The following is a 25,895-nucleotide window of genomic DNA, read 5'->3' on the forward strand; positions in this document are numbered from 1 at the left end:
TGCTTCTTCCTCTGCCTGTGTCTCTGCCTCTCTCTCTCTCTGTGACTATCATAAATAAAAAATAAATAAATAAATAAAAATAAAAATAAAAATAAAACTCTAGTCTCCTAGACATCATTTAAAAAACTGTTCCTTAGATTAGCATTATCATACTCATTCCCAGTTGAGAAAACAAAGTAAGATTTTAGATGCCTTAATAAAAAAATAGATCTCAAAAGATTATGTTCTGCTATCATTTGAGGCATGAAACACATATATTTCTATAAGCACAATGGTCAGTACATCTATTCATGCCTTCGTTTCCTGTTTTGAACTAGAAAATAAAAAAAAAGTTAATGGCAGAGTGCACTGAAAAATCTATATTTGCTTGTACATCATTCTGTGATTGGCTTTATGTAAAAGTCCTAATGGTGTATTTTGTGTAACCCTTAGAAACCCAAATGTGGGGCAACCTGGGTGGCCCAGTGGTTTAGCATCTGCCTTCGGCCCAGGGTGTGATCCTGGAGTCCCGGGATCGAGTCCCACGTTGGGCTCCCTGCATGGAGCCTGCTTCTCCCTCTGCCTGTGTCTCTGCCTCTCTCTCTCTCTGTCTCTCTCCTCTCTGTGTCTCTCATGAATAAATAAATAAAATCTTTTTAAAAAAAGAAATCCAAATGTTTCCAAGTGCAGCATTATTTTTACATGTGAACAGTCATTCACATGTACACCCACCTTGCTATACCTCTACCTATGTCCACATATTTTGTAGCCTGCAAACTGAAAATAACTATGTTACTAATCGATAATCTATTTTTCATCCAAAGATGCTTATTAAGCACCAGCTATGAGCTGCATCATGTTTGAATATGTATAGGAATGATAACCCCCCAGAAATCCTGGTTTAGACACCCTATTCCCTGTTTTGAGAAACAGGTGGAAGAAGTCTCTAAGATAAGAATGTAGTAGTAATGGAAACTGTGAAAAAAAAATGATGAAAGCAACGTTGGAAAGGTAGCACAGGAGTAACGAGAATGCTGAAAGGAGGGAAAGCAGACTGAATAATACAGAGAATTAGCCATGGGTGAAAAAAGCAGTTGAATCTGTAGTTTGAAAGGCTGCCCCAAATACCAGGATCAGTTGGCCACCTCTCTGGTGTAATTCCTGAATTCCAAGAGAAAAGAAAATATAACGTGCACTTTGTGATGGGAAACATAAAATGAAAGAATAAAAATGAAATCAGATTCTTTAGGAACAAGCCTGGTAGCTGGATGGCAGTGGAGCAATATTATAAATTATGGAAAGACCAGGACCGGCACCAAGAATCCTGTGGCAAGCCAAGACAGCATCCATCTGCTCGTGCAAAATAAAGATAGTCTCGGGATTGCAAAGTTCAGGAAGTGTCTGCCTGAGCCGCTGTTGGCTTGCTGGCTGGAAGCCCACCCCACGCCCTGCCCTCCCCGGGGTCTGTGTCCCAGGCCCCCTCGCCAGCTGGCTCCTATAGAGCTGCCAGGACGAAGAGGGAAGGAGACACCAGGATCTTTCTTCCTCCTCCTCTCTGCTTCAATTTCCATCCTTTGGCTGGCACTGAGTCTCCTACGGTTCCAGCTCCCACCACGGTTCTGGCAGTACCACCTCATTCCCTGATCCCTCCAGCCTTGCTGGCACGGCTGCTTCTTGTCACTGCTCGCCCAGGGCTGCCTCTGCCACCCGCGGCCTGCGACAGGTCCTGTCAGTGAGACAAGGTCTGTGGGAGGTGGTTCAGAGGGTGTGCAAGAATTATTTAGCATTGATATGTTCTCATAAAAGAGGAAAAAGCCTTGGAAAGCACACTGGAACCTCAAACGTCACAGGGGGAAGAAAAAGAAAAGAGAAGAATTCAAGCCACGAATGATGATAAAGAAAGAGCAGAAGAGAAAAGAGTGTCAAATAATTATTAAGTATAAGTACAACTTAGAGATTGAGAGTAAGTTTATCAAAATGTCAGTGGGTTAAACAGCTGTGTCACATATAGTATCAGACTCTGTTAGAAATAAGAAAAGCTATATATTATTTATTATTATTTACAAAAACACTCAAAAAGAGGTGGCAGGAAAGAAGAGCAGACAGCCAGGTGTACCACACAAAGGGCAATGAAAAGAAAGCCCCAGATGTTACTTTCACATTAAATAACATGCAACTCAAGGCTGAGGGCATTAAATAGGGCACCGAGAGGTAGCATGTGTGATCTAAACATTTTAGCCTTTGAAGAATAAATCTTTAGGCCCACAAAGAGGAGGCAGTTAAAGCAGAGATTTTTTTTATAATATGTTTGTTGTGTGCCTCACTTTGCCAAAGATGCTGATGGAAGGGACAGAAGGGCATCGTCAGACTCACGGACCCAGATGGCAGGTGAACCCATAAAGGAGATGCTTTCTGACCGGGAGATGAGTATAATAAAGCAGGTTTCTCTCTGTCTCTCGTCTCTGCAAACTTAATAAGTGGACCTCGAATTTGCACCAAGCTCTTGAGGCTCCTGAGAGCGGCTGCTTGGTGGGGACCAGCAGCACTCGTGCTCATGTCTGGGAGCGGGGCTTCCAGGCTTGCACACTTGCCTGCATTGGTGGTGCTAACCAGCACCAATATAAGACAAGAGTTGCCCTCTGCCCACTGAGAGGTCATTCAAATGTTTTCTAGAGTTTGGGTACAAGGAATCACTAATTCACAACAATGTATCCCCCAAACACATTCACCTGCTTGGAATTTCAAAAATATCTTCTCCAAGGTCAAATAAAAGTGAGTCAAGTTTCCAGCCTAGGTCCCCAAATCAGAACGAACGCAAAATATGCAAAATATTCTCAGAGACAAGTGATCCTAAACAAAGTCATTTCCAGTGGTAGGTGCCTAGATGCCCCTCAACCCATCAGTGCTTTCTTAGGAGAAGGCTATAAACCTACTTCCATATCAGGATTGCCAAGGAAGAATCAGAAGAGTCTGGTGAATGAGTGGACATAAGAAGTAAAAGTGTAAAATGATTTAAAATGCTTTTAAATTCTTAAACTGGAATGACCAAAAGAATGCCAGATCATCAATAGAAATGAAGAAGTCAGGGCTGTTTACCTTTCAGGAAACTTAACATATTGCTGCATGCATGCTGTGTGTTGCTAGTGGAAATGCTCACTAGGATCTGGACAAATGAGACTCATGCTTGGAAAATGGGTCCAAGGGGGAGGATGGACAGGGGTCATTCATAATAGGCTGCTGGGGATGTGTTATTCTAAGAAGAATGGAGCACAGATTTGAGGATGACATGTGGAGAAGTCACAAGAGGAGGTCAGTAAGCACTCAGGGTCCTGTGTGAGACTTCAATGTGCCCTAAAGAACAATGCAATGATCAGAAAGCTGCATTCTACCCAGAGACCCTGTGCTTCTGCACACAGCACACACATATTTAGAAAAGATCAGGGAAATGTTTTCAGATGGAAGACGGTGAGGGCGAAAGCTCATAAAATGCAAAGTGAGTAAAATTGGTTGGTAAATCACGCTCTGGGTTTGAGTGAAGATGCTGGGAAGGAGAGAAGGCAGCCCCCACATGGTTGGTGAGCGCTGGCAGCCCAGTGATTTCCAGCACCTGGAAGGTATTCCTGAGAAAATATTCACCTAAATCCACCCAAACAAATAAAGTTTTCCTCAAATTTCTAAGACCTATATAAAAGAAATCCATAGCTTTTGTTATCTCATGTCCCATTCCACGTTCTCTCCTTTGATCTGTCTCTCTTTCTCCCTCTCACACACACGACGCACACACACCACACAAGTATGAGCAAACACTTCACCACCTAAGCCACATCACAGTTGGAGTTGGGGGCTGCTTTGTTTGCTCGTTTTCATAGAAATGATCTCCCCTGAGCAATACCTCCTTGAGGGCATGAGTTATATCTGTCTTCCTTCATCATGATATTTCCCATGTCTGGACTCGTGTCTTGGATGTACAAGGTTGTATACGCACATATGTCCATATAAAGCATATGTATATGTACACATAGCACATGTACACATATACGTACACATTGGACAAAAGCATTTAATGGCTCGGTAATACTATGTTACTTATGACTGAAAACATTGGAGCACTAGTACATCAAATTTTAAACAATGAAGCTGTGAAAATACAGTGACAGGGCATTTCAGGGTCATTTGTGCAGACATGAAGGTTCTGGATGTGAGTGCACCAGAAACACCTCATTCCCTGGGGAAGACAAACGTGGGAGAACCATAAGATTGTCCCTTGTCCAAGTGAAAGCTCTCCCACCTTCTAGCTATCGTGACTTAATTTCTCTGGACTTTAGTTTCTTTCTTTTATAAACACAAAGTCATAATTTAAATCGTTGCTGAGTAGATGCCAGAGGAGAGCACAGGGAACCGAGTCCCATCCGATGCTGGAAACTCAAGATCATTATTGGGAATGTTCAGAGCAAATGATGGGGGTTTTGCCTAAACATCTCACACAAGTCATTGCTTTAGGTAGTTTTTCCTAATCATTTACAAACATCTGATAATACCTGATTCTAAGACATCATGTAGCACTAATGACAGATGAAAATGCATCTAGCCTGGAATTCCTTATGGCAACATCCAAAATATGTTTGTGCTGTGCTCCCCACACTTACCATACTAGGTGCAATGATCAGAAAGCTGCATTCTAAGCTGCATACTAAGGAAGCACTCAAGATTATTCCATCATTTCTTTAAGCGAAATAAACTGAATCCTGAATGTATGGAGATTCACTGTTGATAACACTAATTAATCTCTATCATCTGGAAATCAAAGATTTTACCTTAAATATAATTTGAGAATCGAAACATCCAAACGTCTGCTCTAGTTAGTATTGGGTGCTATTGGGCCCATGTGGGGTTTGGGACTGTTCAGCATTCTTTTCTTGGGAAACAGTTCCCTTTGCTCTATAGTGCAGGTAGAGTCCAGGAACCTAGGAGTGCACATGACCCATGCTGCAGTGATCAGATTCTCCCACTAGGGAGCTGAGAACTTGTGAAGACATTTATAAGGGGTAAAACCCACTGGAAACTTTTTATTTATTCTTTTGTTAACTTCTATGTCTTGTTCAATAGTAGTTTTTACTGTACCTTGTAATCACCTAGGGAGCTCTCCAAAAATGAGAGGAGAGAGAGAGAGAGAGAGAGAGAGAGAGAGAGAGATGCGTTTTTATATTATACCCTAATGATCATCTCTTACCCTATAGAAAACTGTTCTGTTTACTGCATTCTTGAAAAAAAAATGTGTATTTTGCTTGGTGTGCATGCATTTTAAATTTTTTTAATGGTATTGAGTTAAATATATTCTATTGTTTCTTTCTTTATTAAGCAAATGCTTTTATTTTTTAAAAAATATTTATTTGAGGGAGAGTGAGAGTGAGAGAAAGAGACAGATAGAGCATGAGTGAAGGGAGGGGCAGAGGGAGAGAGAGAAGCAGACCCCCTCTCTGAGCAGGAAGTCCTAGGTGGGGCATGATCCCAGGACCCTGAGATCATGACCTGAGCCAAAGGCAGATGCTTAACTGACTGAGCCACCTAGATCCGACTATCTATCTATCTATCTATCTATCTATCTATCTATCATCTATCTACACTTTTCACCTAATACTCCTAATTATACATTTATATTTATATAAAATCCATTGCCTCTAACTGCTGCTTTTAACTGCTGCATAATACCCGTTGGTGTATTATCTATCAATTGTAACTTTCTTTTCTCCTAGGGGTGGATGGTCAACTTGAAACCAACTCACCATAACACAAATAATGCTGTGTGAGAATTTCTTCGAGGGTAGACAGCTAAGAGGAATACTGTGCTGTGTGCATAATTTGGCTAAATGACAGATGGCCAAATCGCTTACAAATGGCTGCCCTAGTCCACATTCCCAATAGCAGACATGAAGTTTTATATATGTTCACATCCTCACTAACTCTTGGCAACAACCAGTGTGTTAATTTTCTTCATTTCAAATTTCAAAGGGGATATTTTTGTTTTATGTTTCATTTCTATATTTGTCAATGATACTGAGTATGTCTTCACAAGTTGGTTAGCTTTAAGGGGTTTTTTTCCCTTTATAGAGATTATCCCTTCATAAACTTCATTCATTGTGATATCAGAGCTTAAATTTTAATTTTTTACTAAATTCTGATTAAATTTTTGCCTTTATTGTTCATTTCCAGGAATTCTTGGCACACCCTGGATATTAGTTGCTGGGTTTAGACTTGAAAATATTTCTTTGTGTTACTGTTAATTTCAGCCTCGGGGCCCTTAATTTGATGCCCCAAGTCTTTTTTTCCTCATATTTTTAACATGAGTGCTTTTTACAAGTTCTGGGGATGAGTCTACTACTGGTAGCCAGGATTCATTCTGGGTTCAAATCCAACAAACAAGGTAGATGCTCAAGAGTTTTGTTGCTGGTTCCTAAACTATTTTATCCTTGTCTTCTCCAAAGCCTACTTGACCAGCTCTTGTTTCAATTCTTTGAACTACTCACTATCCTTCCAGAAGTGCCTTTCTTAAGTTAATTAGAATTGTTTCTCTAGATTTCAATCAAAAAAGACAACTGTGGAATTTTGCATGACAGAGTGGACCCCATGGTCAGACCCTAAGGGATTACAATGAGCCATCCTGCCCCATGCTTGCAAGAAGGAGATGGGGGATATTTGGTGAAGGGTATTAGTCAACTGCAAAATGCCTTTCTCAGTGTATCCAGCCAGAAGTAGTAACTTCTCACCCAAATGCCGCACTGACTCAGAGCCCCTTGGATGAAGCAAGTATTTTTGAAAAAAAATCATGCCATAATATTACACACATGGACTTTGAACTTCCCATTTACCAGGTTCTCTACAAAATGTGGGAAAGGAAACACCCACCATTTTAAGGACTTTTGGACCCAAATCCTCAGGATTCAAGGCTATATAGGTCAAACATCAGTGGAAGTGGAGCTCAGAGAACTGATGACAAATGCAGTTTAATATTCTTATACAACATGTCACCTTGTAACTTTTTCCCAGAGACTGAGTGTAGGAATAACATGGACACTTCAATGATTTGCAAATTTTCCATATTAATTTGTCATTTGTCATCATAGCTAAAGACACCTATGGAGGGTGATGAAGCCTTGTCCTTTCATATCAAAATAATACAATGTTTCCTTCAATTAAGAAAGAGCCACAATTCATTCTGTCTGGCTAGTCTGAGGTCAGATTTTTTTAAAAAACTTATTCCCATGCTCCTCCTTCTTTATAATTAAAATTAAGTCTCAGCCCCCTCAACGAACTTCAAAATGAATTGTGTTGTTAACGGACCTAGAATCCAGAATGGAAGAGGTCCCTAGGATTTGTGGGATTTCTACATAGACATTGGGCTTCATCTCAGCTGGTATGCAGGCTTAGAAAGATTTACAGAGAGATAGAAACAGATGAGAATTGGTCATAAAAGATGTAAGTTTCAGGTAGGGCTCTGCCACTAGCCATGTGTGCACATTTTATTTTCAGCAGCAAGGAAGTAAGTGCTCAGAAACATTATGTGATTGATTAACTTGCTATATGATCTGGATGTGAGTTCTAACTACTTGAGTCTACATTTTGCCTGAACCAGGGGAGTAGAATAGATGTAAACTAAACTCTCCCCAGTTCTGTGATCCAGTATATTAAAACATTTCAGGCAGCCCCAGTGGCTCAGTGGTTTAGTGCCACCTTCAGCTCAGGGTGTGATCCTGAAGACCAGGGATGAGTCCCATGTCAGGTTCCCTGCATGGAGCCTGCTTCTCCCTCTGCCTGTGTCACTCTCTCTCTCTCTCTCTCTCTCTCTCTCTTTCTCTCTATCTCTCATGAATACATAAATTAAAAAATCTTAAAAAACAAAACAAAACAATTCTACCAGGAAGCTACCACTTGTGAAGCATATCACAGTATATTCTCAGACTTTTATAACACACTGTCTCCTTTTGTTTCATTTATTTTTTATTTTTTCTCATACTGTCTCCTTTTAAGTAAAAATTTCCTCATGTTTTCATCATACAGTGACTTAAATCTGCATGACCTGTATAAATCCTTATTCCTATAAGTCCGATGCACCTATAAAATCCAAAGAGATTGTAAAATAAATGAAAGTAAAGCTAGAAGAATAAATTTATTTCCAACCAATAATATTTATTCATCTAGATAATTTTGTTGAAATTAAACTATAGATGCTGGCTTTAACAATAAAGAATATGTATTTAATAATAAGGAAAAGTTTGCCCTATTTCTATTTTAAATTTTGTTCCACATTGACTTAAATATACAATATAGAAAATATCTATTTGCATTGGTATCTTCTATAAAATATTGATAACTTTGACTTGACTGCTTGAGCTAATCAAGCTTCTCACTTTAACGAAACTCTGTCACAAAAGCTTCTCTAATGATGATTTTAATTAGCATTCCTGTGTTATTTGAATACAAAGTTTGCAGAGCTGCATTTCTGAATTCTACATTTCGTGAGCATATATGGTAATCGCTGCCAGATTCAGGAGCAGAAAAGTCTTCGCTGAAAATAAACTGTTGCAAATTGACAAATGTGTCTGCTCACAATCTGAAGGCGGTAATATCTGTGATCACAGAGGTCTTTTTGAACTCAACTATCATCTGCCAGTGAGAGATGTGTTAGGGCCCTAATTCCTCCATCAATTTTCTCAGATTACTACAAAGCCCTCATTTCTACAGCGTACCACAAACGTTTCCATGTGGTTTTTAGCCGAGTGAAGTTAAACGCAAAAGTAATTTATTATAGCAGAAATAAACAGCTGGGATTCAGCTACCAGCATAAATCAGATGATCCAAAATACATTTGTAGTAAATGTTTAATTAAAGATAAAATCAAACACTTAATGTAAAAATATGGAAAAGCTGAAGGCCTCTGAGAAGGTCTCCTAGGCTAGGAGGGGATTTGGGGTCACCGTTTGAGAAATGGGGATTCTGAGCATACTTGCTGTTAAAAATATTAAGGTTCTTTTTATAAGTGATTTCTTAGAATGCATTTTCTTTTATATAAAAATGTAAAAGTAAGAAACTAGTGGGAGAAGCTAAATATATTATTGAGGCTCCAAACGATCCTATTATCCATTGATGCTCTCTGGTTTTCTTATAGGACATAGAATCTGTAGGAGATGAAGGTAAACATTCAACTAGTGACTTGAAAAATTCATGTAGATGAGAAATAGTGTCCCTAGGTACTCTCAAAGATCCTTGTTTTACTTACCTTGTTTATCTACTCTGCTCCTTTGAAGCAGGCAAGAGGAAAACCTCTGTAAGTCCTGTCTTTCCTGTGTGCAGTGGGGATGCTAATGAGCATAACATTTTCAAAGATAATAGAAAGTAGGAGACAGAGGAACACCAGGGCATGGAAGATGAACTCGCTGGATCATTGGCTCCCCTGCAAAGAGAGCTAGCTGACCCCCTAACATAATAAGAAGGCAGATTATTTTTTAAAGGTATACATTTCTGGTATTTTGGAAAAGATCAGTGTTTGTCAGCAGGATACTTCTACAATTTCAAAGAAAAACTTTGGTGTACCATCCTTTCAATTAAAAGTAGGTAAAAATGTTAATAGACAAGTGAGCAGAGTTCAACTTGCAGGCCTTTCCCATTAGAGCAGTCCTCGGTTCTCTGTGACAACGAAAAGCATCCGACATGTAGGAACTTCAAGATCAGTGTATTGGAGTTTGTGGTGGAAAGAGTAAGTGAAACTTTTAACACTGAATTCCTGGTAGCTTTAACGCAGGGTTAATGATCATTTTTGAGCTTGCAAACTTCCATAATTGTACCTGGAACTGAATCATTGATTATTTTCAGTAGAAAGGATCGGTAGATACTTGCTTATCTTATCTCTTCATTTTAGAGCTAAGTCTGACTGAGGGAGAATAGCTTACTTGTAGGGACATAGAGATGTTTGCTAGATGAAATTTGGGTTAGAGTGTTCGTTTCATGATTAACTGCAGTATGGCTGGGGCGGGGAGGGTTTTAACTTTCCTAAGCCTCACTGATTTTACCTATAAAATAGGAAGGAGGGGATCCCTGGATGGCTCAGTGGTTTAGCGCCTGCCTTCCGCCCAGGGTGTGATCCCCGAGTCCCGGGATCAAGTCCCACATCAGGCTTCCTACATGGAGCCTGCTTCTCCCTCTGCCTGTGTCTCTGCCTCTCTCTCTTTCTGTGTGTCTGTCATGAATAAATACATAAAATCTTTAAAAAAAAATTTAAAAAATAAAAAAATAAAATAGGAAGGAGAGTATCCATCGTATGAGGTTGTCATGAAGATTAGGCCAAATATGAGCATAAGGTACCTCATATACAAAAAATGCCTAATAAATGGCAGCTATAATTAGCAATGCTTAAAATCACATGATTGATTACTACTCTATGAGGGTGTATGCCACAGAAAGCATATGTTCTGCAGGCTATTACCCCATATAACACTAATCATCACAAACTATTGCAGAAGCAACGTTGGATTAACAAAATAAAGCTCTTGCCTTGACTTGCGTATCAGTGAAGTATGTGATTTCAGGTACTTCACTGTGCCTTCCCTCTTTCTTTCTCCTTAGTAAAACAGAGGGTAAGCCTAAATATCTTTTAAGTGCCTTTTCAGAGATAAAATGATATCATCATCTGCATTTGTTGGAGTTCCTAGTCTATGAATAATATGCAGACTGCTCACACCTTTTAGAAATGTAGGTGAAGATACTGCTCTTGAGTTGACAAAATGCTTCAACCAACAATGGAAAAATGTCTAATTCTTGACCGTGCCATTCCCAATACACTTTTATTGCTCGGTGAGAAACCAATCAATATACAAGTTATTGTGTGGCACTTATGATGAGGTGAGGTGATATGTCCTATGGAAAACTGAAGTTTGAAGAGGTAAACATACACATAAGAAGAAATCTAACCTCATTCAACCCTAAGCATAGTCTATGGTAATATCAGGTGCTAAATTTAGGCTGAGTGTATGAATGAAAGAACAGGAGATTGAACGTTAACTGTTTTAAAATTGGGTAAGACTCAGAAAATAAAGAGACATCCAGTGACAAAGAAATACTCCCTATCCTTCTGTCCAGCACTGTCTTTCACTCACAGGTATGTTATTCTTTTATTTTATAGCACTAGTCACTGTACGGATTTATGCATTCCATAACTCAGGCATAACCAAGAAAGGAAGAACTGAAAAACACAAGTAGTAGAAAATCACCTTTTCCTAAAACTTTTTGGAATCTCTAAACTTGCATTGGAACCTTCAATCACTTCATGCATTTAGAGAATTTTTCTCTACCTGAAATTCTCATCCCCCTTGTCTCTGGCAATACATGCAAAAAGAAGTGTGTATTTCAAGGTCAGGCTTTGGGGATGATTCAGGGCTCTCCCACATTCCTGCCTGACACAAACCTGTTAGAATCTTCCATCACTTTTACAATTCCTTATTTGACTTCTCACCAACTGCTTGCCAAGGATGTACTGTGGCTCAGTGAGACTTTTGCTTGCCTCTTTCATTCATGTTATAAATGTTATTGAATGCCTACTAGCTTCTAGGCCCTGTGATAGCTCTTTGTGATATAATAGTGAACACGTTCAAATCATGCTTACAGACAACATGTCTTTGGTAGCATCTAAAGAACCCAGGAAGATGTGCTGGGGTGATCTAGAGATGCCTTGTAAAATCAAGAAAATGTTCAGTCTAATTTCGCCCATGGTCTCAAAGTAAGTTTTTTTTTTTTTTTTTTTAATTCCAGTTGGCTAACATAGAGTGCTATACTAGTTTTAGGCATACAGTAAAGTCATTCAACACTTCCATACATCTCCAAATAATGCAATTTCCATTGCTGTCCATCAAACAACTACTCATTGCTGAACTTGGAATGTGGGTACTGACATGGGAGATACTCACATAAAGGTGTGGGGGGGTTAAGTGCCTTGATCACATTAACCATAGAGACTGCAATTCTCAGTACCATGTGAGTTTTGCTCGAGAACTGCTGCCATGAGTTTAGTGCTTTCCAAAAAGAGTCGTTTCAAGCCACCTGTCCTATAAAAATAAAATATTAGAATTCCCCCAAACTAATAGTAAGATTTTAAGAGAGTTTTTTCCCCTCAAGAACATAGAATTTATTATTTCTTTATTGAAGATTCTTATGTGAGTGCTTCTTATTTCCTGATGAGATTTCTACTTTGGCAGGAAAATGCCTGTTCTTCATAATCTCACTCCTACTGTCCTTTCCTTGTTAATCACTCCCCTACTATACATCATCTTCCAGCCATAGCAATAATGTCTTCTCTGTGTTCTGGACCCATAAGCTCTCTCATATAATAGGGCTTTTATGTATGCTGCCCCATTTGTCAGAAATGCTCCATCATTTTGTTCTATTAGGCAAACTCCTACTCTGCAAAATCTCTGCTGAGGGCCCTCTTCCCTCTGTGCCCGTACATTCATGCCAAGACCTTCTAGTAGAGCCCTTACCAATTTATACCATAAGGCACAGTCTTATATTGCCCATCTAATCTAACTGGGCATGTGTCTTTAAAGGCACAGTATATCACTGATTTTGTATCACCAGCAATTTCGGCTGAGTCAAATAAATTAAAAGTCTAAACTTTGAAGAGCAAATGTAGGTATGTTCCAAAAGCAAGAGACTTTAAGAGGGAAAATGGCTCAAGAATGATAGAAGGCTCTCCTGATGAAATCGTGAGGATACACTAACATATGACCTAACTAAGGGGAAAAAAATCTATTTGAAGAGGCTTATGTAGTTGTACAGTCTGTTCTCCAGTGAGTAAGATATCAGTGGGAATGTACATAAAAAGGAAATGTAGCTAGGTGCAGAGAAAGGATAGGAGTAACTCAGGAGGAAGGTGATTCATTCCAGGGCACTAAGCCATCCTTAGAACTTCATTCTACTATCGGAAAGCAGGGTCCTTTCACGGGGAAGCAGGATGGGGAAGAAAGATCACAGTGTCCACCAGACCACAAAAGATGTGCCTGGGGACAGTTTTCTATCCTATTTGGATGATTGAAGTGTGAAAGTAAATCAATCAGATGGATAAAATGTCCTAGTTTCATGACTTCATGGTGATATTAACAAGGGTCCTGACAGCATCTGCAATATAGGTTATACTTTAGCTCACACAGAGAAAAAGATTGGCAAAGAATAGACCAGTTATTAGAGCCACAACCAAATAAGTTAGTAGAAGTCCATCTCTAGTGGGATAGAAGAGTGTATATCAGTTTGGGGAGGTCAGTTATTGGGCAAGGAAATTATAGTGTGGGATATTAAGACTAGGTGGCTGTTGGGTTTTTACAGATACAGGAGAGTGGAAAATAGTAGGAAAATTATCCACTACAAACAAAAGATTCCAAGCTTGAACTGTGAGATGTATTCTCTCCCAGAAGGAAGTGGTGATTCTAATATTTATTGGTTATTTCAGCTAGGTCCTCTAGCAGAGGGATGTTAGGAGAGATGAAAATATATAGGGCCAACAGTGCAACATGGCTACTATAGGCTACTCAACTCTATCTTCATGAATAAGAACAAACAAACAGAAATGTATTATCTAGAATAAGATATATAACCAATACTCTATTTGTGAACTGTCAAGTGCACACCAAAAATGTCATGTTATGTTCTTAGCATAAACTTTAAGATAGAAAAAGACACACAAACATATCAAATGGAGATCAATAGTCAGGATTCAAGATAATCTCAAACTATGCTGTATAAATGCAGGACTATATTTAACCAGAAAAAGAAAAACACGAATGATTATAGCACTACTTAAATGTAGATGAGGGGCTAAATTTGTGAATCTGAAGAATTTGTGGAGTTGGAACTAGTACTGATAATTTGAAGTTTGAGAATTTATACTCTGTATAAATAAAGACTTTTCCCTTTTTTCCAGTAGTAGAGACACCCAAACAAAATTAGAACGCTCTGCCTATGTAACATGTACACTGTTACAAAACATGCTTATTAGGGAAACATTTGTACAATACATTAATAGGTAAGAAAGAGACTGGAATTTTCAAATCAGTGATACCTACAACTGTGTTATTACAAACAATAATGTTATGAACATTAGGATCCATGAGTGGGACTATCTCAGGGGCCATACCTAGAAGATATCCTCACCATCAGGAGCAGATATGCTCAGCAGCAGTATATAAGTTTAGTTTGTTCTTTTCCAATTCTTATAAATGCTATGTCTTTTCCTTGTCTTATTCTATTCTTCATAGTGAATGGAAGCAGTAAGCATGGCCATTTTTGTATCCTTTCTTGTCTTAAGGGGAATGCCTCTAATATTTCTTCATTAAAAATTGTGCCAGTAAGAATTCCATTACAGGAAATGAAACCACTCCAACTATTTTAAACATAAAATTAATTAATATAGAGTGTTTGATACTGAAAAATATTTTAAAATGCTGGGATAGTGGAGTCTTGACTATTCATGAAAGAAAATATATACATATACTGACTTGGCTTTCTAAAACATCCAGGAATGTACTTGCACCTTCCAGATCTCATATGTTTATCAAAGTGGAAGGACTTAATTCATTTTCAGAACCCTATCTGTGAAGGACCAGCTTTGTGCTTTCAAGTTTCTGCATAGACTCACTAGAAGGTATGCTGAGAGCCAGTGCTGTGTCCTCTCCAACCATAATTCTCTTCCATGGACACTTGTTTGCACTCTCAAACATCCTTGTTTACACTGTCTCACTCCCTTGAAAGGGAGACCTTAGTGCACCAATCACTGTACGCATCTCTGGGTAACATCTTGTCCTCTTCCAGGTCAATCATAATCCCACCTTACTGTCCTATAACCTAAGGACTTAATGGCTAAACCCCATCAACACTCCTTTTATTCATGCTGTGAAAAAGGGAGAAGGACATTGTTTCATTTTTATAAATACATGCTTAAGAAAGCAAAGCTGAAAATAAGAGTAGTTGCTAGGGTCCTAGTTTCTGCAATTAATCAAGAGAATGTGATTGAAGTTTAAAATGTGTTTTCCTCCCACCTATTTCATGGGAAGAAAAAAGATGCTCCTATTTCATGGGAGCATCTTAGCTGGATGAGTTCTTTATTTGTGTGGAGGGTTAAGGTGGAGGAGGCAAATCTTTATTTCCACAGGGCCTGAGCCCCTCATGGACTTGTCTATACGAACTTGCTGAAGTCTTCCATGAATTTTTACCACTGGATGTGACATTGGAATGAGGTACCTCACAGGATTATATCGGATTCTAATGCATTCATCCTAACTCACATTGCCAGAAGCAGCACTAGCTTCCCACACTTGTCAGGATACACAAGCCCAGCTCACAGAATATTTTGGGGCTATTGGATCAATGGCATGAGGAAAACAAAATGGCAGTCTCAATGGAAACATTATTATATCCTGTGATGAAACATCTCTCTCTGAGGCCCTAGGCTTCTGATAGAGTAGAGTCTAAATTCATGATGATGGATAACAAGTATTTTGCAAATGGGTCTTAGGTATAAGAGTGAAAGATGCTATTGCTTCTTTTACCACTGGCTCTCCAACCCAATCTTCCAGCTATGGAGGAGACAGCATTATTTCTCCACTGATCTTTCAGTGCATTCATTACACCCCACAGGATGATAGCCCACACTGTCAGGGTATTTTCTCCTAGTTGATGCTGTACCTGAATTGTCACAAGCCAACTGCATCTCATAACTGGGTACATAGCATGAGTGAATGCCATGGCATGAGTGTATTGGCTTGTGTATGTTGCCATTAAAAAAAAAAAGAAAAGAGAGAAAACTTTCATGAGAAAGAGTGTAGTATGGAATACTATAAAAGAGAACAAGGCATTTAATAAGTTTCAGTGATAGTCCTGGAAGAGATACAGCAGGCATGGAAGTCGAATCCATTTTGAAAGTAAGTATAGGGACCTCCACTGTAATGGAAACAGGCCCATGGAGTCAGGTAGCTGGTGGCCCTCAAGGCTATAATGCCTTATCTGGAGCTTGGCATCTGTCTCTGCTCTGCTACAGTGTTGGCTATCAGTTCAGCTTTGTGGATTATAAATCTGTATTATTGAGTATACGTATATTGAATATAAATTACATTCAAATTTATAAAATTATGAGATTCCTTTGGTTATCTTTTTTCCTTTTCTTCCCTTTATTTACTTCTAATAAAACTGCATTAGGTTCAGAGAATGTATGGTACCAGTTACTTTATTTGCTATCTGTTAATACCTGCTTTATGAGTCAGTCACAACTTTTATAAATGCTTTACAGTACACTTGAGAAGAGTCTATTTTAAGTAAACATGGATATATATTCTCTTAAATCAGGCTATATACACGTGTTGTTTTTAACTTTTAAAAAGTAAATACAGGGACGTTTGAGTGGCTCAGTGGTTGAGCGTCTGCCTTTGGCTCAGGTCATGATCCCAGGGTCCTAGGATCGAGGAGCCCACATTGGGCTCCCCACAGGGAACCTACTTCTCCCTCTGCCTACATATCTGCCTCTCTCTGTGTCTCTCGTGAATAAATAAATAAAATCTTAAAAATAAATAAATAAAAAGTAAATACTCCATGAACATTTACCTATACAAACTCTAACACATATTACTAAAAATAAACTTTTTAAACTTTATCTCAGAACCTGTCCACAGAAGTAGTCTAAGTCCCCAAATCCTCATGAAGACACACCGCTTAGGGACCCCTGGGTATCAAGTACCAAAAGGAGGCTTCTGTGGGCTCATGAATGCGTAAAAACTCAGGAGGCCTTGTAACTGCCCACGTAAGTTGTGTTTCTTCCTCTACCTCATTCTCCAGGGAACCTGAAAGTACAACTTTCCCAGAGAAAGATCTTTCCTTCTCACCAAAAAGCATCAGGAAGAATTGGAAGGAGAGAGGTCCATGCTACCCCAGGTATGGAGGAGGCTCAACTGCAAGAGAGAACAAACATGAGGGGCTGGCTTTTGAAGGGGGGCGACAAGGCTGTGTTCCAGAGTCTGCTGGGCAGGGGGTGGGGGTGGGGAAGAAAGGAAAAAGACGGGGATACCGTTTACAGAATGAGAAGAACTGGAGGTTCCTTCCTCTCAGGCTCTGTCTTGTGTCTGCATGGAGCCTCTCTGAGGGAGAGAAATAGATTCCAGCTCTGCTGAGAAGTCTGCACAATTTAACAACTTGACTAACACCCCGGCTAGGAACCAAGTCACTGAATTTTGTGACATTTCACCTAGACTGCATAAAAAATAAGCCCTTGGGCTCCTGCTGCCCAGCCTTCTTCTGGGAAGAAGGCCACTGTCTGATGTGGAGGACCTCGGGGCACACCCTCATTGCCTCAGAGGGCCCTGGGTCTGACAGAGGCTGATCTTTCCAAGCTTTAACGCAGCATTTCACAGCGACTTTCTCACCTTCGTCTTTGCACCAGGCTTTCCTGACAGTGCTCTGGATTGGATGTTTGCTCAGAAGCCATTTTTTAATTTTAGCCTTGTTTGGCATCTGGAGAGCTGGGAGGCTTCCAAGCCAGCCAGTCACGATTTCATTTCGTTGAAAGTCCTTCCTTGACGTATTCCCGTCCTCTTGCATTTTATAACGAGCAGCAGGAGCAGCCAGGTAACACTTGCCACACCTGGTGGGAAACCTCCTCTGCTGGATCACCCAGTATGGCAGGTGGACCTCCTGCCTTCCACGGGCCTGCAGGTGACAGCATTGCCCTCATATTTCCAAAATCACTGCCCACACCTCATCATTTCCAATCAGAGCCCCATTCGTGGTATATGGGGGGGAGGACTGAGTCTCCACATCCTCACAGTAAATCTCCAGTACTACCTCTCAGCCAGCGTGTCCATTGTGTCCATCCTTAATTAAGTACCAGCATTTCTGGTACTAATGGTAGTACAGGAAGAGGAAATGGGGGGTTGGGGCAGGAATCATGGTGGGTGATGGGGCAGCAGCGCAGGTAGACAGGTGATAAATGGAGAAAAAGAATAATTAAAACCCCTTATGCTTGGCATACTGCTTATGAGGGCCAGTGCAGAACCTAGAATAAAGACATGATTTTAATCATCAAGATCCTGTTTTCTGTCTCAGCTCCAGATCTGGCATTACCTAACTGCATGACTTCAAGAGCATCAGTTTGCTTCTTGGGATCTCCATTTCTCTTCTGAGGAATGAGGATCTACAATTTCCCTTTGGTTCTCAAATCCTGAGCTTGGGTTGCTTTTGCAAAGCATAAGCTCCTTACCCTCCACGTCTGAGGATGAGCATCAGGCAGTGTGTCCTGGGTGAGCTGTGCCATCTCTGGGTCGATGCTTGCATATCACAACTGTGCCCTCTGTGGTCCTCTTCAAGGAGACATGAAGGAGAGCTGTGCCATCTCTGGGTCGATGCTTGCATGTCACAACTGTGCCCTCTGTGGTCCTCTTCAAGGAGACATGACCTGCTGGAGCGGTCGCTGTGTTTGCCCTGTGTGTTAGTTCTTCCCTCAGTAGAGGTGTTCAAATGGAGACGTAGTGACTTTGTTCTCTGTCACCAGGATCACATCTACCTCCTCACTGTCCTCAGCTAATTGATAACAGATTGCTTAGTATTAAGCCTGGCTTCTAACACTTAGAAGACAAAAGGGAGTTGTGTCTCACACCTTGTGTCACACAGCCTGCTGGAGTCTAATATCATTGAATATTTTCTGAAGGAGTACAAAAAGACAATGGGTGTTTAAGGCCATATTATCAGTGCTATGTTTATCTATGCAGAGTAAGAAACACTGAAGTTGTTCTGAACCAATGAATGCCATCCTGGAAAACCATAACGAAAGGAGTCCAGGCAGCAAATTGTATTATCTCAGAGATGGAAAGAAGAAAAATAGAGATTTTAAATAAGTTACTTTTAAAGAAAACAATCAAGTATTAAGTAAGCATGCAAGGGATCGTCTCTGAACTCCTGAAAGCACTTCTTAGTTCTAATTCAGTTGGCATTTATGTCAAATTTATTTATATCATTGGCTTTCTCCTGAAGTATCATATTTATCCAAATACATTATACACTTCTTAAGGACATAAATTTATTGTAGGCACTCAATCTATATGTATTTCTTCAATGATTAGTAGTAATTCTAGTTTGTGAAGCACCATATGATATGTAGTGTGCAGATCAAAAATAAATGTCAAGAAGCTTACAGCCAGTTGAGGGATGGTGTCATATTAACAGATGAGGTTAGGAGTTACATTAGTTCCTCTGCTGAACGGGGTCCCTGGATGGATTACTGGCTTCTTGCTCTGTGGTTTCATCACCTGTACTCAAAAAGGCTTACAGTACCTGGCTCAGCTGGGAACAGGACACGTGGTGCCCCTTGCTTGGTGGTCAGCAAATACAGGATTCCATCTGGCCTCTCCTGAAAACACAAGAATTGCGTGTTAAACAGACATTAACTTAACATATCTGTGCCTGATAATATTATGAAAACTATGAATGTCAACTCACTGAATCCTCACAATCAACCTCTGAAGAAAGCTGTATCACCACCCTATTTTGTAGATGAGGATGTTGAGGCCCAGGGATGTAACCAACAAGCTGCAGAGCTGGGACTCTAATAGAGCCAGTCAACAATAGAGATACTGGGTTCTCATCACTCAGTTGATTTACAAAGCCAGGCATTTGAGAGAGGATGGTTTCTAGTGTTGTCTGTCTTTCAAAATGTAAGTAAAAATTGAAAACTAATGTTTTCACTTTTCAGTTCTGTTGAGATTGAACATAGTTTACTTTTACTTTTTCATTGTACTTCTTTTGAAAATATCTCATTTCTTTTCCTGTTAATTTAATCATCCATTGTTGATTTGCTGTAATATTTATTCTTCACTTATTAAAAATAATAAATTTTGGTTGTTATAATTTGCAAACATGTGCTTCCATTCAGTCAACAAGTACTTATCAAGACTTTATCATGGGTGAAGTCATGTGCTAAGCACTCAAGACATCAGGAAGAAGCATCTTTTGCCCTCTGAGAGATTAAAGTCTACCTAAAAGCACAGATATTTAAACAAATACAAATACACATGTCAAAAAAGAAAAGAAAAGAAAAGAAAAACAAATACACATGTCAAGGAGATATCAGTTTGATCCTTCGAATCTTCACTTCTTCATTTACTAGCTGTGAGACATTGGCCAAATACTTAACATCTATGTCCTTCAAATTCCTTAATTATAAAATCAAGGTAACAATCCTATGTACCTTATGGGATTATATAGTGAACTGACTGAGTAATCCATGGAAAGTACCTAGCAAAAAGTAAGTTGTAATAAGTTCTGTCTTTGGTTCAGGTCATGATCTCAGGGTCCTGGGATCAAGGTCCCACTTTGGGCTCCCTGCTCAGCTAGGACTCTGCTTCTCTCTCTCTCCCTCTGCCCCTCCCCCCACTCGTGCTACCTCTCTCTCTCAAATAAATAACTAAAATCTTTAAAAAAAAAAAAAGCACAGACAACAAGGTCCATAAATGAGGTATAAATAAATATAAGAATAAAGAGTCTAGCAGACTCATTATGATCCCAGGAGTGTTAGGGTTAATGGGTTGAGGAAGACTTTTATCCATGAGAAAGTCATGTGAAGAAGGAAATTCTTTGTTGAGCAAGAAGGGCAAGGATGAGAAATAGTAATTTCAGTAAGTTACCTGGAACATGGCCCACTTAAAAAAGAAGGAGGATAGGGCAAACCAGCAAAATGCGTTGTGATAATAGACTAAAAAATAGAAAGATATACACATTGCATATTTTTACTTATTCTGTATTTGAATTTATTCTGCAAACTGAAATACCTCTGAGAAGCAGAGTTTTCTGTTGGTGATTCTATAAATGTGGGTTCAAACCTGTCACATTTTTTAATAAGCTTTTATAATGCTGTCTATTTTAAGAGAGAGTGACAGAGGTATAGCTTCATAGAGGTCAACACCTGAAGTCATTAAGCAGATTATTAAACTGTGTCACTAGCTGTGAAAACAAGAAGACAGACAAACAGTGTCAATGTCACCACCTGGTATAACTCACACCTGCTCTAATGAGGGCTGGAGAAGGAAGAGACGAATGCTTCCAGTCAAGGCCATAAGCTCTCAAGGATTTGGTTCATTTCATTGTTACTTTGTTGGTAAAAGCAAAACTATCCTTTGAACCTCTCACAATATTGGGTGTTAGGATTTGTCTTTGATTCCATTATGCCCTTTTTCAGTAAAGACTCAGAAATATAAGTGATTCGTCCAAGGCCACACAGCTAGTAAGTGATGGAACTGGGACTCTAGTTTCATCATCTTTTCCACACACAGTGCTTGAGTGTGCACACCTGTGTGAACACACACACACACACACATACACACAGTAAGAATGGATAAACGAATACAAAAATAAAGCTTTGGAGGTCAGTAACTTCACAGGGCAATGCACTAGAAACGCTGTCAATTCTTATTCCAGAAATCAAGGCAGGGATTGTGCTAATTCCCATTCCCTACATTTCTTCCATGCCTCTCCATCTTCAACTGCTTACTCTATACACTGATTTTATTTTAACCCAATTGTCACCCTTAATATTGCCTGCAACAGAGTGACAAACACTTGAGTTTTCTAAATTTCTTCAGAACATAACTCTGAAACATAGGAAAGTTGCAATTTTCTTATGAATGATAAGAATCACAAGTTATCATGTACACAACTTGGTCATTAGATTTTATTGGATGTATTGAAGTAGAATTGACCTACAGTAAAAAGGATTGATTTTGAATGTACAATCTGATGAAGTTTCCAAATGCATGGAGTTGTTTGACCCTCAGCACAGGACACCAAACATTTCCTCCATCTCCACATCTCCTTCACTGCCCTTTGTGGCCCATCCCAGAAACCAGTTCCACTTCCTATCGATAGAATTTCGCCTCTTCTAGAATAATGTATAAATGGAACTATAGAGTCAGTAGTCTTTTGTGTCTGATCAAGCAGTAACATTTGAATATTTATCAAGGTTAGAGTCCAGATAAATGTGAAATCCGGAGGGCTTACTTGACAGAACCCATAGCTTACTTTAGCACTACCAGGAAGCAATTCAATTCCGCTTTTGTTGGAGAAATTGTAGGAAAATTATATTACATAAATACCTACAAGACTCTCTCAATTCTCTTACATACTGATGTGTTATCAATTATTATTTAAGGGATGCCTGGGTGGCTCAGTGGTTGAGTGTCTGTCTTTGGCCCAGGGCATGATCCTGGGGTCCTGGGATGGAGTCCCACATTGGGGTCCCTGCAGGGAGCCTGCTTCTCCCTCTGCCTGTGTCTCTGCCTCTCTCTGTGTGTCTCTCATGAATAAATAAATAAAATCTTTAAAAAAATGTATTATTTAAAATGTGCTTCTTTGTTTACCAGGTATTTGGTTTTATATGCTATTTGAGTTTCATTTGTGGTTCTTATTTTTTTTTAAGATTTTATTTATTTATTTAAAAAAGGGAGAAAGAGAGAGCACAAGCAGGGGAAGAGGCAGAGACAGAGGAAGAAGCAGACTCCCTGCTGAGCAGAGAGCCCGATGCAAGGCTTGATCCCAGGACCCTGGGGTCATGAGCTGAGCTGAAGGCAGACCCTTCACTCACTGAGCCACCCAGGTCCCCCTTATTCTTTATTCATAATTGAACCAACATCTATTTTGCCACATAGTGCCTTGGACTGTGATCATGACCATTAAGATACTCCTTCTGTCAGAGGATGTAGAAACCAGAGGAGGTCATCTGAAGAAAGAAATGGGGAGGGAACAGATTCAAAGAAAGGGTGGACTTTTTTTGGTGCCTAAACCCATTCCTTTTACAACTGCTGCCCCCTCCCCTGAAGTTGCTCTATCCATGAGTCCTCACCACAAGACCTGAATTTCTGATCCCAGATCTAAGGTACCCTCCCCTCAGACCTGGGGAAAGGAGGCTGAGTTTCAATGTACGATCCAAACAGCAGATCACCAAGAATCAATGAAATAAAACCATTCCACTGTGGCTCTAACTTCAAGGCCTCTTTCTGCTCAAGACCTTGACTTTCTCTCCTTATGTTTCTTAAGCCCTTACTCTATATATACACCACACTAACCCCTAGGAAGTCAAAATAACTACAAGACATCATTCCTATCCTAGCTGGCCTCATGGGAAAAGGAAATATAAGTTACTAACTCTACGATCACATTACATTATAATGACTGTAATAGATACCTGTAGACACACACAACTCAAGTTCTCCTTGGACCTGGTCAGAATGGTCCAGACACAGAACACCTTTGAACTGGGACTTAGAGACAAGGCAGGCAGAAGGCACACCTGAAGGAAAGAAGAAATAAGACAGCTCACTGTGTGTTTAGGGAAACTCATGAGTCAGTCTCTTCACCCTCACAATATTCCTAAAACATTAAGAAGTTAAAAGTTCATTATATTCCCAAGCTAACAAATAAGAGATGATTATTAAATACAATTCAGTGCATGCATGTGAACCAAAAGAAAAGAAAAAAGGTAACCTATTTAATATCATTATTAATCCCTTAATTCTCCCTGGTTCGATGTTCTTGAAGTTTCTCTGACCTCCATTTCATGAAACTGGAAGGCTGTTGAATTAATCAGTACATGTGTGAGGCAGCGGAAATCAAGGCACTTTCTTTACTCCGTTAGCCCTCGTCCTGCTGAGGGGTCTCGCCTGCTCACCTTTTCCTCAGTATTCCCTCTAGCTTTGCCTTCTGGAGCTTTCTCATCCTGCATCCCACAGTTTGCCAGTGACATCATTGCCTCTGCTTTTCTTCTCTAATGAGGTGGAGCCTATATTTGTGGTTCTGTTCCATCTCCCTAATGTTAACCTCCTGCCGAAGGCAGGGCTCTGATTAAGGACTTTCATGATTAGATTAAAATGTTCCTTCTCACTTACCCCCTAACTATCTTTCTAACACATCATGCTATTAAAATACAGCTGCACTACGCCCCACTCCCCTGTAGCGCAGACCGGAAGCCAAGTCCACATGTGTCCCAGACAGTCTTAATTTTAAGGACACGTTTGTGTTTAAAATATTCCCAAACTAGGTCTAAGATGAACAGGAAAACAACCATTAGCACTTCAAATGATAAATAAGGCAAAACAAGACTCTTAGTGATACCTCATCACCACCATCATAAAGATGTGTGGAGCATTATGAGCATCTTTACACTATGGCAAAGATATGGGTGTCACATGAGGCTCCTGGATTTGAGGAAGTTACAGCCAGGATTGGAAACTAGACATTAAAATATGAGTCCCAGTCATGAAGTATGGCAACAGTTGATGTTAATAGTATAGATATGATTAATTGCTTAATATATTTTAAGAATAAAAATGGTCACAGTCCTCTATAAAAAGAAAAAAAAATCACTTCAGGTTGACATGTAATGCACTAAATTGCTACATCCTTCCCTAAAATCTAGCTTATCAAACACACAGTTGCTAGAGCCTTGAAGTTACTGTCATTCTACTTTGTCAGCTAATAAGTTTTCTTCAGTCCTGCTTGGGGCAGGACAGGAGGGGAAACTAATCTTCATTGAGACCATCCTTCAAAACTGGCATTGTATTAATAGCAACCCAGATGCCCTTTGAAATTCAAGTTAAAGCAACTTAAAACCCACCCCTATTCCCTAAGGAATTCTACCTGCCATCATCCTGGGTAGGAGAGTGGGGTTGGTAAGGTCGGAGGAGAGTGATTTGCGGCTTTATAAGCCTTTCTCACTGCAACCACTTGTGATAGGCTCAGGAACTGGCCTCTCCCATGAGGATGGGACTCAGGAAATCTATTTTCCTTTCAAGATCCTATACTCTGGTGTCTATCCTTTGTACTGGAATGGCAGTCAGTGTGATGTTTTGCATTCTGGAACAATGCTGGTGCTTTGTATTAGTATCTAGCAGACTACCTGATCCAAAAACCAACTTGTCGTTGGTTAAGTGACCAATATTTGTAAGTTGTTATCACAATAAATCCTTGTAAAATTCAATGACCACAGGTAAGGTAATCCTCAGCTTTCCAGCCTCATCTACAACCATTTTACCTAGCTCCTACATCAAACAATGAGGGTTCTGCGTCCATACACATGCTATATGTATATTGCTCATGTGAACTGGTTCCCCAAAAGTCTTCCGAATTTTCATTGCTTACGCGGATATCGCACTGCTTGATCAGCAATGGCTTCCTGAACCCTGGGTGAGTGCCATTCCTTATCACCTGAGCAGCTCATCAATTGAAAAAAAAAAAAAAAAAGAAACACAACTATACAATATTAGAACTATCTGTTTGTGAATCTGTCTCCTCCCCTAAGTTATAAGCTCTACATGTCATTTCATATTTTTGCAATATGTGGTTATAATATTTCAGGGGGTAATCTTTGGACTACACTATATCCAGACACATTGAAAAGCTCAAAGATTGTGACATTTTGTCTTTTACATGTAATTTGTGTCCCCAAAGCACCTCAGCCAGTTCCAATGGAAAGTAGGTGCTTAATATATATTAGTAGATCTGACTTGAATAATGAGCTATGTTATAAAAGGGCTGTATTATATCAATAATTAAAGTTTTAGTCAAGTCCTATGATAAAGAACAAGGCTTAATTCCCCCTAGAAAGGGCACAAAGCTCTTGATAATGCAAGATTAAAGGCCTATTAATATTTCAGGGAAAGTGTGATGATTAACTTTTGTCCATTATGCCCTCCTATTTTTAATGCTATGTCACTTTAGGACTTAACATATTAACCACATGAAATTCAATTTTTCCATTTATTTGATGTTTTTTCTTGTGTGCTTACTGGATATAAATAACAGCAAATATGAAGCTCTGAAAGCTCTAAAATAATATAGTTCTAGGGAGAGCA

General features: G+C 39.6%; 1 protein-coding gene across 2 annotated transcripts in view; it reads right to left on the minus strand.

Moving 5' to 3' along the window:
• Positions 1-25,895, minus strand: part of LIG4 (DNA ligase 4) — a 132,937-nt gene that overhangs the window by 44,744 nt on the left and 62,298 nt on the right. Inside the window, exons 3-4 of one of the 2 annotated variants that reach the window (XR_012002048.1) lie at positions 23,231-23,335; positions 19,330-19,405 (exon numbers count right to left, since the gene is read on the minus strand). The gene's annotated coding sequence lies outside the window, so the exon portion shown is untranslated. The remainder of the gene's footprint in view (positions 1-19,329; positions 19,406-23,230; positions 23,336-25,895) is intronic. The other variant, XR_012002049.1, reaches the window with a different exon arrangement.

Source organism: Vulpes vulpes, chromosome 6, assembly GCF_048418805.1.
Source record: "Vulpes vulpes isolate BD-2025 chromosome 6, VulVul3, whole genome shotgun sequence".
Taxonomy (NCBI): domain Eukaryota; kingdom Metazoa; phylum Chordata; class Mammalia; order Carnivora; family Canidae; genus Vulpes; species Vulpes vulpes.